This window comes from Ranitomeya variabilis, chromosome 2, assembly GCF_051348905.1.
Source record: "Ranitomeya variabilis isolate aRanVar5 chromosome 2, aRanVar5.hap1, whole genome shotgun sequence".
In the NCBI taxonomy this organism is placed as follows: domain Eukaryota; kingdom Metazoa; phylum Chordata; class Amphibia; order Anura; family Dendrobatidae; genus Ranitomeya; species Ranitomeya variabilis.
Window position 1 is genome coordinate 598,335,598 of NC_135233.1, and position 14,689 is coordinate 598,350,286.

Here is a 14,689-nt window from a genome sequence, read left to right on the forward strand (position 1 = left end):
AGGTGAACTACACATGAAGTGGGGGTAATGGTGACTGCACATGATAAAGTGAGGGGTAAGATGGACTGCACATGAAGTAGGGGGTAAGGGTGACTGCACATGATGAAGTGGGTGGGTAATGGGGACTGCACATGATGAAGTGGGGGAAGGGGACTGCAAGACTGCACATGATGGAGAGTGCCTGAGGTGGGACTGCTCATGATTAAATGGAAGGGGGATAGGGGGCTGCAAATGATGAAGGGGCACTGCAGGTGAAGCGAGGGGGTGATAGGGGACTGAAATGAATGAAGTAAGGGGACTTCAAATTAAAGTGGGGGGACTGCAAATGATGAATTCAGTGTGAGGGACAGGGGACAGCAATGTAATTGAAGGTGGGGGTGGGGAGAGCAAATGATCATTGAAGAGGGGGTGGGGAGAGCAAATGATCATTGAAGTTTGGGTGGGGAGAGCAAATGATGATCTAGGGGAAGAACAAATAATGAATTTTAAGGGTGGGGGAGTAAATGATGTATTGAATGTGGGGTAGAGCAGTTGATAATGAATAGAGGGTGGGAGAGAAAGACATGACAATGAATTGGGGAGAGAGGGGCATGTAACTATACTGAATCGGGGTTAGGGTTAAGGTACCGTCACACAGTACCATTTTAATCGCTACGACGGCACGATCCGTGACGTCGCAGCGATCGTATGATTATCGCTCCAGCGTCGTAGACTGCGGTCACACGTTGCAATCACGGCGCTGGAGCGATGCCGAAGTCCCCGGTAACCAGGGTAAACATCGGGTAACTAAGCGCAGGGCCGCGCTTAGTAACCCGATGTTTACCCTGGTTACCAGCGTAAATGTAAAAAAAACAAACAGTACATACTTACATTCCGGTGTCTGTCCCCGGCGTTCTGCTTCTCTCCACTGTGTAAGCGCCATAGCCGGAAAGCACAGCGGTGACGTCAGACGTCACCGCTGTGCTCGCTTTCCGGCTGGCAGACGCTCACACAGTGCAGAGAAGCTGAGACGCCGGGGACAGACACCGGAATGTAAGTATGTACTGTTTGTTTTTTTTACGTTTACGCTGGTAACCACGGTAAACATCGGGTTACTAAGCGCGGCCCTGCGCTTAGTTACCCGATGTTTACCCTGGTTACAAGCGAACACATCGCTGGATCGCTGTCACACACAATGATCCAGCGATGTCAGCGGGTGATCAAGCGACGAAAGAAAGTTCCATACGATCTGCTACGACGTACGATTCTCAGCAGGATCCCTGATCGATGCTGCGTGTCAGACACTGCGATATCGTAACGATATCGCTAGAACGTCACGAATCGTACCGTCGTAGCGATCAAAATGGTACTGTGTGACGGTACCCTTAGAGTGGTAGGTACATAGTGGGGGCGTTGAGGATGAAGTGACTGGTAATGAATTGGGGGAAAGAGTACAGGTGCTAATTAATTTATATATTAAATGGGGAAAGTGGCTATTTATAGTTAGTGGGTGCATAGTGGCGGATTATAATTTATATTTGGAATGGTGGGTTAATAATATAATAAATAATAATTATAATTTATTTCTATAGTGCCAACATATTCCGCAACACTTTACATTTTAGAGGGGACTTGTACAGACAATGGACATTAAGCATAACAATAAACACATAGATCAACAGATACCAAAAGGAATGAGGGCCCTTCTCGCAAGCTTACAACCTATGAGGTTGCATAATAACCAATTATATATTGATTGTGTGTGCACCTCTGTATTCAGATGTGTAGTGTAGAAGAAAGGGAAAAAGTGGGGACTGTGCTCTGGAAGCCGTGCTCTAGGTAACTGTTATTTTGTGCAGAGACGAGTCCTGGCTGGAAGAAGTGACGGCGGTCTGTGCTGGATGAAAATGAAAAGCAAAGATGAAGGACTTCAGCTAGAGAAGTCACTAGTGAGTCAGTGTATTACCTATACAGTGACACTATACACTGTATATTATATACAAAGCTCCTGTGTATAATGTCACTGGCAGTGGTGATCACTGTATTACCTGTACACCGACACCTTATACAGATCTCCTGTGTATAATGTCACGAGTGATCACTGTATTATCTTTACACTGACAGTAAATACAGAGTTCCTGTATACAATGGCACTTAGCATTGTGATTTTTTTAAAATTAATGATCAGTATTGTAGTATACAAGCAGTAAAAGGTGTACACTCCCTGACAGGAGTTATGTCGCTTATCCATGTTATGTAAATAAAAGCTTATAACCTGACGTTAAATTCATCCATTGGTTGTATAAATTATTATTTTGAAAGTTGAAACCCTCCAAAATGTGATTTAGGTTACGAAAATAAATTGGCATCAATGCAGAAATATTGATCAGTTAATGGACACAGAATGGTCAGATTTTAGCAAGACTAAAGTTTTGTCACCTGGTCATATAATGCACCCAATCCTAGTTTACATCCTCACGTGTGCTCAGTAAATGATCGGTTAATTAGTGTGTGTGTATAAAAAGAAACCCAGCACCCCAGACCTTCACTTGAACTGCAACTTAGGCTCTGACAACATGCCAAAAATCCACCCTGTGACCAAAGCCTGGATTATCAAGAGACCAGATCCACTGCAGAGGTGGCGGGCACCTTTAATGTGTCTCAGCATCAAGTACAAAGAATTAAAAAAAGATTTGAAGAGACTGGAGATGTGTTTGATAAGCCCAGGTCCGGCAGACCCCGCAAGACAACTGCTCAGGAGGAATGTTTTTTGGTTAGAAAATCCAAAGCAAGCCCCTCTTCCAATGCAGCAGAGCTCCAACAGGCCTGGTCACTTCAAGTCCCTGTGTCAACTAGAACAGTTTGTATGATTCTGTCTCGAAATGGCCTCCATGGTCGTATCAGTGCCCAGAAGCCAGCACTAAACAAAAGGCAAATAAAAAACCGTGTGACATTTGCAAAGCCCCACAGCCTGCTAAACAGATGGACCCTGGAAAAGTGGCAGAAGGTGGATTTCTCTGATGAATCTTCAGTAGAATTACAGCACAACAGCCGCAAATACTGCAGGAGACCTACTGGAGCCCGTATGGCTCCAAAATACACCCAGAAAACAGTTAAATTTGGTGGTGGAAAGATTATGGTCTGGGGTTACATTCAGTATGGGGGTGTGCAAAACGTTTGCAAGGTGGAAGGCAATATCAATAGCCTAAAATATCAAGAAGTATTAGCTACCTCTTATATTCCAAATCATAATAGGGGTCAAATTCTGCAGTAGGATGGTGCTCCATCTCATACATCCATCTCTACAACAAAGTTCCTCCAGGCAAAAAAGATCAAGGTGCTCAAGGACTGGCCAGCTCAGTCACCAGACATGAACATCATTGAGCATGTTTGGGGTAGGATGAAAGAGGAAGCTTGGAAGACAAAACCAAAGAATCTGGGTGAACTCTGGGAGGCATGTAAGACTGCATTCTTTGCTATTCCTGATGACTTCATTAATAAATTGTATGAATCACTGTTGAACCGTATGGATGCAGTCCTTCAAGCTCATGGAAGTCCCACAAAATATTAAATATGACTCTAACAGCACCACAACTTCATTCACCAATGTTATGCAACATATATTTGTATTTTAAGTTAATTATTTGTTTGAATATCACATTACTTTCTGTGGGCGTCAAAACTTTTGTCTTGCCAAAATCTGACCATTCTGTGTCCATTAACTGATCAATAGTTCTGCATTGATGACAATTTATTTTCTTAACCTAAACCACATTTCGGAGGGTTTCAGCTTTCAAAAGAATAATTTATACAACCAATGGATGAATTTAACGTCAGGTTATAAGCTTTTATTTACATAACATGGATAAGCGACATAACTCCTGTCAGGGAGTGTATGGTGGCATCATTGGTCTTTGTATAGAGTGTAGTTTCATGTAGAGGTAATGGTGATATTATAATATGTATTCACTGTGTAGTGGTGATAGTACTAGACACTGTGTAGCCGTATTGTTGTATGTATGTTTGTAAGTATGCTCCGTTATGGTACCATATCTAAGCAGTAAGCTTGGTTCTGGTACTGTATCAATGTAGTAATCTAGATTATGGTACCGTATGTATGTCGTAATCTCGGTTCTGCTCCAGTTTCAATGTAGCAGGCTTGGTTCCATGTGGTAGACTTATTAAGCTCGGTTCTGCTCCCTTATGTCTGTAGTAAGCTCGGTTCTGCTCCCATATCTCTGTAGTAAGCTTGGTTCTGCTCACATATCTCTGTAGTAAGCTCTGCTCTGTTCCCATATCTCTGGAGTAAGATCGGTTCTGCTCCCATATCTCTGCAGTTAGCTCGGTTCTGTTCCCATATCTCTGCAGTAAGTTCGGTTCTGCTCCCATATCTCTATAGTAAGCTTGGTTCTGCTCCCATATCTCCGGAGTAAGCTAGGTTCTGCTCCCATATCTCCGGAGTAAGCTTGGTTCTGCTCCCATATCTCCAGAGTAAGCTCCGTTCTGTTCCCATATCTCTGGAGTAAGCTCGATTCTGCTCCCTTATGTCTGTAGTAAACTCGGGTCTGCTCCCATATCTCTGTAGTAAGCTTGGTTCTGCTCCCATATCTCTATAGTAAGCTCTGCTCTGTTCCCATATCTCTGGAGTAAGATCGGTTCTGCTCCCATATCTCTGCAGTTAGCTCGGTTCTGTTCCCATATCTCTGCAGTAAGTTCGGTTCTGCTCCCATATCTCTATAGTAAGCTTGGTTCTGCTCCCATATCTCCGGAGTAAGCTAGGTTCTGCTCCCATATCTCCGGAGTAAGCTTGGTTCTGCTCCCATATCTCCGGAGTAAGCTCCGTTCTGTTCCCATATCTCTGGAGTAAGCTCGATTCTGCTCCCTTATGTCTGTAGTAAACTCGGGTCTGCTCCCATATCTCTGTAGTAAGCTTGGTTCTGCTCCCATATCTCTATAGTAAGCTCTGCTCTGTTCCCATATCTCTGGAGTAAGATCGGTTCTGCTCCCATATCTCTGCAGTTAGCTCGGTTCTGTTCCCATATCTCTGCAGTAAGTTCGGTTCTGCTCCCATATCTCTATAGTAAGCTTGGTTCTGCTCCCATATCTCCGGAGTAAGCTAGGTTCTGCTCCCATATCTCCGGAGTAAGCTTGGTTCTGCTCCCATATCTCCGGAGTAAGCTCCGTTCTGTTCCCATATCTCTGGAGTAAGCTCGATTCTGCTCCCTTATGTCTGTAGTAAACTCGGGTCTGCTCCCATATCTCTGTAGTAAGCTTGGTTCTGCTCCCATATCTCTATAGTAAGCTCTGTTCTGCTCCCATATCTCTATAGTAAGCTTGGTTCTGCTCCCATATCTCTGGAGTAAGCTCGGTTCTGCTCCCATATCTCTGCAGTAAGCTCGGTTCTGCTCCCATATCTCTATAGTAAGCTCTGTCTGTTCCCTTATCTCTGTAGTTAGCTTGGTTCTGCTCTCATATCTCCGGAGTAAGCTCGGTTCTGCTCCCATATCTCTGTAGTAAGCTCTGTTCTGCTCACATATCTCTGTAGTAAGCTCCATTCTGTTCCCATATCTCTGGAGTAAGCTTGGTTCTGCTACCATATCTATGCAGCAAGCTACATTCTGTTCCCATATCTGTGTTCCAGCCTGTTTTTAAAGCCTATTATCTCTGCTACTTTAATGCAGTGGCCAGATATATGGAGGGCCACCGCCTTGTGATTGCCCCCCAGGCTGAAAAGTGCCAGCCAGCCCCTGTAAGCCAATATATACCCCAGGTACTTTCTATAAACAGTAGATGGCTAGGAAACATTTAATGCCTCTTTCTGTTTTATGAGAAGTTGCAAAACTTGTACTATGACAGAGAGAGCAACAGAAGTGATGATGCGAGAAACGTCATTTGCTGTGCTAGTATCACATGTTATCAGGTTCTATAGCGGCTGGTATGACGAGTTATTACCCTAGATCTTTATATGCGTTGGCCAAAATCTGATGTTAACTTTGCTTGGCCTTCAGCTGGTTGATTGATGTTAGGGGGTCGATGACTCCTTTACCTTTTGTTTAGCTCAGGGGAGGTGACTCCGCGCTATCCAGTGAGGAAACTAATTACATGTTATAATTAAACCGTGACACTTGGATATTATAGTGTGGGTTTACTAATGACACTGCATAGCGGTACCGGCAACACAGGACGCTGATTATGCCTCATATATTATTTAGCCTTTTGCTAAATGAGATGGTGACATTTTCAAAAATTACTTTGAGGTTTCTTAATTGTCAGTGGCGAGATGGGGAGACGAGGCCGAGAGCCGGTCGCCAGATTTTTTTATTTTAGTTTTTTTTTTTGCGGCTCCAGAAGGTGGAAGATAAAAATGTCTCAAATCAAGTTCAACATGTAACAATTTGTCAATGGCAGCAACATGCATAAGAAATTATGGCTAATGTGATCCATTACTGACCACATGTAGGGCGGCTAGACAGAGACGTTTTATCTTGTGACATGGTATTTACGTGTAACTCAAAGTTATGCAACTTCCATTTCCTTTTGCGGTGGATGCACATAATTTCTGCTGTCTTTAAGGGCCAAACTGTCGCTAAAGTTGCATTACGACGCAAGCCTTTGTAGTTGCTATGCATTGTTTGGGCCATTTAGTGCTTTATTATGAAGCATTGCACAACTTCATGCATTGTTTGTATCTTTGCGTGTTGGAAAACATGATTATTTTGTAATTTTTTGGAAGGTATTCAATTAATTGAGAGCATTTTAAGTGTTTAGCATTCATAAAGACTTCTCCGGAGAATGGCCGAACATGTGTGGCTACGTCTTCATTAATGGCCAAGACTTGAGGCATCATCATGTAATTTCTAGCATCATAATGGATATCCTAATTTTGACCCTTTATCCCGACAAGAAAATGGGGACTGGAGGAAGATTTTCTGGTCATGGTCACCAGAAGACTCATAGAGTTGCTATAATGCAGTATAAGCATTGGATGAAACCAAGGGTTGTGATCAGAGAGCTGTCAGAATGAGAAAAGCCAAATAGAGGGATGGGACTGTTGTCAGTGATGTAGCCAAGGATCAGAACCAGGAGCAGAAGCAAAGTTCATCGGAGGCGAACACGATACTCATCTTTATGCAAACCTACTAATCATCCACTGAGAACACAAATGTCAGCCACCTTGTTGGTTGAATAAACATTCAGTAAAAGTCTTCCTATTGGCTCACACATGTCCCCAGCACTATTGGAAGCTGAGACCAGCCAAGTATTCAACCTGCAACTACCTCAGGATGATTCCTTAACCATCATAGGCTGTAGAGGAGGACCATCTGCTGTGGGCCCAAGAAATCATTCTGAACTCGGGTGCTACAATTATCGCCAGTTCAGACATACGAGCAATGAGAGAAAATGAGCCTCACTACCCAAAGTTCAGACTTTTGAAGGCTATGTAATAATATTAATAAATCCTAAGAATTCTACCTCTTCTAGCCTCTTCTTTTATACCTTTAACAACACCCCATTTTTATATGTTGTCCAATCGCGGCCCCCTATTTTTACCTCTGCCTCTCTTCCATCGTCCACTCTCCTTCTTTACTTACTCCCAGCATCTTCTTTCTCCATCATGCACCTGTTAATGATACCCTCTAGCCCAATCTAAAGGGATACTTTCAAGTTTGGAAGTTATCTCCTACTCAAAGCATAGTGGGGCTTCTCACTGGAGATTGACCACACGCCAGCACACACATGGGTAAGCTCCAACTGCGGTATGCCACCCACTTGGGCACTTTAATAACCATCGGCACCTTACGGGCATTTGTGCAATATAGATTAATATGTATGGAATTAGGATTGAGAGTGCCTTATGAGTCATTTGGTCACTGTTACCTCTTGACCGTTCCCGCCCCTCATATTTAGCAGCAATTGCATGCTGCACCAAGTATTTGGACTATTACTACGTTATATTGCCGCTGGTTGGTACCCTCCTTATCAGATATACACTAGTGTGTTCACATGTGGTCATTTCTCAGTGTAGTCACTCACCTTATCCCCATCTTGACATATCTTGTTGTTTATTGTTGTTGTATTTGAAATAAAGTTTACTTTTTGTGACAAATCTGTTGTCATGTAGATTTTATATATAGTTTTTTCAGGTTATTGTCAATACGTATTCACTTGGGAGTTTTGCTCCCTTGTTTTTCTCCCCATTGAGGTGCTATGGGCACCCCAGCGAAAAGGGAGTGTGGTATTAGAGGTTATATCCACAAGTTCGGTTATTGTAATATATCAAAGCATAGAGAGTAACTTCCTGATTGCTGGAGGTTCATCCACTGGGCCCCCACATCGATCCCGAGAACTGGGGCTCTGAAGAGCCACAAGCGAATGGAGCAGAGGTCGAACATGCTCACTGGGAGAGCTTCCTTGTGGGAGAGCTGAAGACCAGCCAAGCACAGTGCTCGGCTATCTCCAGCGATCCCATTCAGAACGAATGCAGTGCTCGTGATTGACTTCTTCTCCACTCACATGTGGTTCTTCATAGCCCCAGGTCTTGGGGGCCCAGTGGATGGACCTCAATAGATCAGAACGATATCCCCTACCTCATGCATAGGGTATAATTTCCAAACTCCGATATGGACCGCAGAGACATCCCTTATTTCTTACAATGAGTCCAGCTCCATTAGTCACAATCATTAGTCAACAAAATATCTTGACAATATACAGTAATAAACATTAATGTGCTAAATACTAATGTGCCTTATATATAGATTATGGTTTTGTTATGTCAGGTAATACAGCGTAACTTATATATATCTGAAACAATGTTTTTTCCTACCGTAGTCCTTGCCTATCTAGAGATATAATTTTGCAGACACCAGTGGTTAGTAGTAATGGTCTGTTACAGCCACTAAGACCTGGAGGAAAAGTCACAGGGGGCCACATTGGAAATATTAATATTTATAGCATATTACTAGTTTCATTATGTCATTTCTATGGTAGTTGCACTGTGTGCACTTTCAGGTTGACATTGTTTGCCCCCAATAAACTCCGTGCCGCTCATGTCCCTCCTCTTCTGCCGTCTTCCCATTTGCTCCTTTCAATTATTCACTTTATCACCGACTGGAAGATGATAAGAAAAGGTCAAAAAAAAGCAACTCTCCCCCTGTCACTCGGCCGCCCTGGGTACAAGCCGTCATATCCCGTCCACAGGTCCGCTACAGTCTCAGATGTCAGGGGTTTTGGACCTACAAATTGCTTCACCCCAATAGGAAGGACTGCTAGCCTTTGCCTCCTCTTCTTTTATTTCGGTTTGCCATTTTTCTGCATGAAAAATGAATTGAAAGTCCAAAAATAGTGAGTGGATCCGGGCTTATTGGAGCATGTTTATTTACATAGATCATTGCATCTCGGCGCATTAATGTGGCTTGATTACACTGACATTAATCATGTCCACAGTACAATGAAAGATTCATCATGAGCAGCAAAGGGAGGAGGTTTTGTTGCTTAGCCCTTTCTATCCTCTTACGGCTCATTGGGGTCACAGACACTACAAGGTGCAGTCAGCCCGTTGGCCAATAACCTCCGAGTAACCCCGCTGGTAATGCAATCTAGTCCTCATCAAAGGCTCGGCTGGACGTCTCAGACCAGGTTTCATTTCTCTCACTGTAATGGCATCCGGCATCTATAATTATGCTATTTTCTCTCTTGTGCTGATTAAATACGATTTACCCAGAGAGCTAAATGATGAATATTTAAGTGAAATCTCCGTCTGAAATAGACCCAATAAATAAACTTATAGCAACCGGAGGAGTCGCGAGGCCGAGGTGGGTGACTAGCTACATTACCCGGTAGACAGGCCGGCACTTGCTGGAGCTTGTAATGTCTCTTGCCTCTCAGATGCCACTAATCACCTTGTAGATTTTTTAAACGACTCTTTTAATAAAGGTGCTGAGCATCGCGACGTGAACCGAACAGACAGCCAAGGTCTAACACGTTACTTTTATAGAGTCAGAGTTAATTGTGCCATCTTGAAATCAATAAGACCATATAGCATGCACGACCATCATGTCTTGAAACTGTCTGGAGCTAGCCACGGATGTAAGGACCTTGCACACAATAAGACCATAACTTGACGATTAATAGTCAGTACTGAAGTCATCGGCTACAATCAAGTTTTCTTTTTATTTCCAGATAAATCGGCGATAATTTAGCGTGAAGAACATTTTACCTTTTTAGCAAAAATCAGATATAAGAGCTAAGGTAGTTCTCATGAATAAAGTATTATTTTCTGTTCCTGGATTTATGAATTATAGGCTCAGGGTAAGGAAGGAACAATATGGCTGCCTTCAGGGGGGACATTACAATAGGGGTTACAAAGGATGAAATAGCAACCGAGCCTTGTCCAGTCCAAGGAATCCAACAAAAGACCAGTACTAGAGACCGGTACTAGAGTAGAAAAAACTTTTTGATCAAACTTTTTGATCAATGAGTGGAACAGGCTGCTACAAGAGATGGTGAATTCTCCTTCAATGGAAGTCTTCAGAGGCTGGACAGACATCTGTCTGAGATGGCTTAGTGACTCCTGCATTGAGCAGGGGGTTGGACATGATGACCCTGGAGGTCCCTTCCAACTCTAACATTCTAGGATTCTGTGATTCTAATAGAGCAGTAATAGGGCTCAGTCACATGACTGTATTTTTGGTCTAAGTGAGATCCAATAAAACATCAGAAAGCATAAGGATCAATGTTATTCTATGGGGCCGTGCACATGTCCGATGCTTCCTCGGGCGTAGTTGGTCGGAGAAAAAAATTGCAGTATGCTTGAGTTAGATCCGATAATTATCGTTTCTCACTCAGCCATGCAAGTCAGCGGAAACCATCGGACTGCACTGGGTTGCCATCTGAGTGTAGTCCAATTTTCACAGACTGACAGAATGGAGAAGATGGAGACATTTTTTTCCCATCTTCTACTCATCCAAGAGAAGCAGATCTCACTATGATCACACTCTGATCTAACTCCAATCAGAGTGTAATTAGCATAATCGACCTGATTTTCTCCGATGAAAGAATATACGCTGGTGTGCCCCGAGCCTTACAAAACTGTGCATAAAACTTAACTGTTCACAACATCCTCTAAAATTCTATTTTGAAAAAAATCACTACAGATTTAACAGTTCTCTGAATGCTGAGCTTTGTATAACCCTACCCACCACACCACTGATTGGCTGCTTTATGCCTATGCACAGTGTACAGCCAATCAGTGGAGAGGGTGGAATTCTACAGAACTCCTAAATAGGAAGGAGCAGGTTTGAGGAGCAGCATCTACATGGCAGCAGATTTACTAGTCCTATATTGATAATCTCCTGTTGATAAAATTGTGATTTTATAAAAAATACATCACAAGAAGATAATAACAAGGGAAGGAACGTGAGAGCGCAACAATGATAATTATTGGAGTCAAGCATTCGTAAGGCCATTACATGATGTACCCTATGTTAAGAAACTGTTTTAAGGGTTTTTTGTTCTTTTTTGGAGGCAAAGGGACTTTTTTTTTAAGACAATTTTAGATGGGGTAATGGAGATTAGGGTTTAGGCATCGGCTTTTCTTTGGGAGGCCAGATGTTTATCGAGTTTCTGGTAGCAAAAAGTTGCTAATCATCCGTCTTCTAGCGGCACGAAAGACTGTCTTGCTAGTTCCACCTATTCAAAGAGGCCACCCTATAATTCAGTGTCGGATCCTTTCACTAGTAATACTAGGAATGTAATCTACTGCAAGTCAGACACCCACCTGCAGACAGCTATTTCAGGGTAATTGCCCCTTATGACGGCAGAGGAGCTGAATAAGGCTACTTTCACACTAGCGTCGGTACGGGGCCGTCGCATATTGTGAAGAAAATGCCCAACGTTGGCAGCGGAAGCAGTCTTACGACGCTTCCGCTGCCCCATTGTAAGGTCCGGGGAGGAAGGGGCAGAGTTTCGGCATGCATGGTCGAAAATGGCAGTCTCGACGCCCCAAAAAAGTTACATGTAACTTTTTTTGTGGCGGCGGTGCGCCAAAACACGATGCAACCGTCGCACGACGGTTGCGACGTGTGGCACTGCATCGCAATGTGTCGCTAATAAAAGTTTATGGAGAAAAAACGCATCCTGCAGACAACTTTGCAGGATGCGTTTTTTATCCACAACGACGCATTGCGACATGCAGTGCACGACGCTAGTGTGAAAGTAGCCTTAGGGTATGTGCACACGTTGTGGATTCTGCTGCGGATTTTTCCGCGGTTTCTTCTGCGGATTCCTCTGCGGTTTTTCAACTGCACTTTCCTATTGGTGCAGTTTGAAAACCGCTGCGGAATCCGCACAAAGAATTGACATGCTGCGGAAAATTATCCGCTGCGTTTCCGCGCGGATTTTTCCGCAGCATGTGCACAGCGGGTTTTTTTTCCCATAGGTTTATTTACATGGTACTGTAAACTTTGGGAAAACTGCTGCGGATCCGCAGCAAAATCCGCAGCGTGTGCACATACCCTTAGACGTCACACTGGTGCATGTTCAGGGGAAATGTGACTCTTCTTAAGGAAGGGTTCACTCAGATGCCATTTTTTCTCACACAAGAATAATGGACTGATTATTTGATTGATCATAGTAAGGTCTGAGTAATGGCATTCATGGAGAGAAAAAAAAGTTTCTCTACCTTCTCCTTTCTGACAGTCTGGGAAAATCGGACCCCACTCAGATGTCATCCAATTAAGATTGGATTTTTACCCGGACCCATAGACTTGCATTGTCGATTTTCATCCAACCCTTGAATCAAATTTGGACATGTCTTCGAGATTTTCCTCAGACGTGTCTGTGAATGGCCCCTAGGCTATCACAGGTACGAATACCATTCGTGAAAAACACAGATAGGACTTGTACACAGAAATCAAACTTCAAAATGTTGCCTAAGAAGACGAAAGACCAACTGTGTATGAAGTTTTGGAGGCAATTCTCAGGGAGACGCTAATCTTCTATCTTCAGAAACGCACCACCACCCTGCATCCCGTCTCCTTGTTTGCTTGGGGTTGTAGGTCTTGTGAAGATTGCAGGTCTGAACTGTGCCGCTAGCAGAGGCCACCTCTGATGAGCACAGGGACACTGAACCTGGCCGGATCCAACGTTCAGCCCAGCTTCAGAGCCGCGCTTGCAGTCTCTTTAGGAAACATCTCCTTGCCTAGGAAACCTTCAACTCTCCTAGTTTTCAGAAGTGGTCGGTAACCTAGACAATGAGCAATGAACTATACAATTAAAAATCCTTCGGAATGGAGGAGATTTTTTCTAAGAGGTAAATTGCAATTTTAACCATTTAAAGAAGTTAAAACAGCCCCATTATGCTTCATCCACTTGCTGAATTAGAATTTCACCTTTTTTTGGTAAACCTTCTTTTTTGTTTGCAAAGTTGTTGCTTTTGATTAATGAAAAGATGAAGGACAGGTATGATTAATAACAGTATTACATGTTCTTTTCAGCCTGGTGCCTCATTCATATTCCAAGGCCTCTTTAAAGCATATTTTGAATAAACACATTTGGAATTGTTGAAAAGCGATAACTTCACCAACAGAGTAAAGTCATTTGTCGCCCTTCGATCACTGCCGGTTAACCTCAGATTCAGGAAGATGTTTTTGCTGTGTTTGCACCATTGTCTCCTCTGCATCTTCCTCCACCAGGAATCTCATCCCTCATCTCATGGCCTCTATCACAGTCTCCAGCTCTAATTCTCCCTCTGGCTTTCCACCCCTGCTGATTGCCGGGCTCTAAATTTAGGTCACCCAAGGCAATTAGAAGAGAGAGCTGCTGTTTGTGAAAAGGTATTCAGCAGGCATGGAGCCCAGTTTCCAAATGAGTTATCAGGTGATATGATGTTTGGCTGCAGCCGGCGTGATTGACAAGGTGCTTCTGTGTTCACAGATACATTATTTAAACCTGGTGAGTTATAAGAGATCCTCCGCACTAATTACTTAGAAGGCTGTATTAATCACAAGACACTTTAATACCCGATCAATACTCGCATCTGTCAACGACCTTGTAAATCACCTCCAGTTTCACTCTGCTTTATGGCACCTCTATAAGATGGAGTACTGTAGATACAGTAGGAAGTCGCATGTGTGTGGCCTGTTAATGAACATGCACACCAGGTCTCCTGCTATCACTTTAATTTGCCCTGGAGACTGCAAATTGCATGAAGGCAGGAAGTGGCAAACACCGCTGGGCTTTGGCCATCTTTAGGAATTAAATAATAATTGGGCGGTTTTATTGTGGGGAGGCGGGAGTTCAATTTTGTGCAGATGTTTAGATCTCTTGTGCCAAAAAAGTTATATTCCCATTTGTCCTATACCTGTTTATAGCAGTGGTTTGCCTCCTTAGATATGTAACTGTCAGCATGTCTCTTTCGATCTGTCTTCTCTCTTTCTTGTCTCAGTCTTGAGTGTGCGACTTACCTCCAGTAAAGGAACCAAAAACCTCCAAAATTAAAAAAAAAAACACATAAAAAAGACATCACTCCAAACTCTGATTCAGTGCAAAGCCACAAAGACAAACAAATTTTTTTTTTTAAATGACCAAAATTGTGATGTCACATCCATGGTCCACCAAAATGTAGTTTTTGCACAGAATCAGAGCATGGAGTGCTGCCTATTTTTCTGTGGGATTGTATCTATCTATCTATCTATCTATCTATCTATCTATC

The 14,689-nt window shown here is 43.2% G+C and overlaps 1 long non-coding RNA gene across 3 annotated transcripts in view; it reads left to right on the top strand.

Annotated features, from left to right (window-relative positions):
• The window catches only part of LOC143807220 (uncharacterized), an 852,709-nt gene that overhangs the window by 803,667 nt on the left and 34,353 nt on the right, over nucleotides 1-14,689 (top strand). The gene's annotated exons all lie outside the window — the stretch shown is intronic.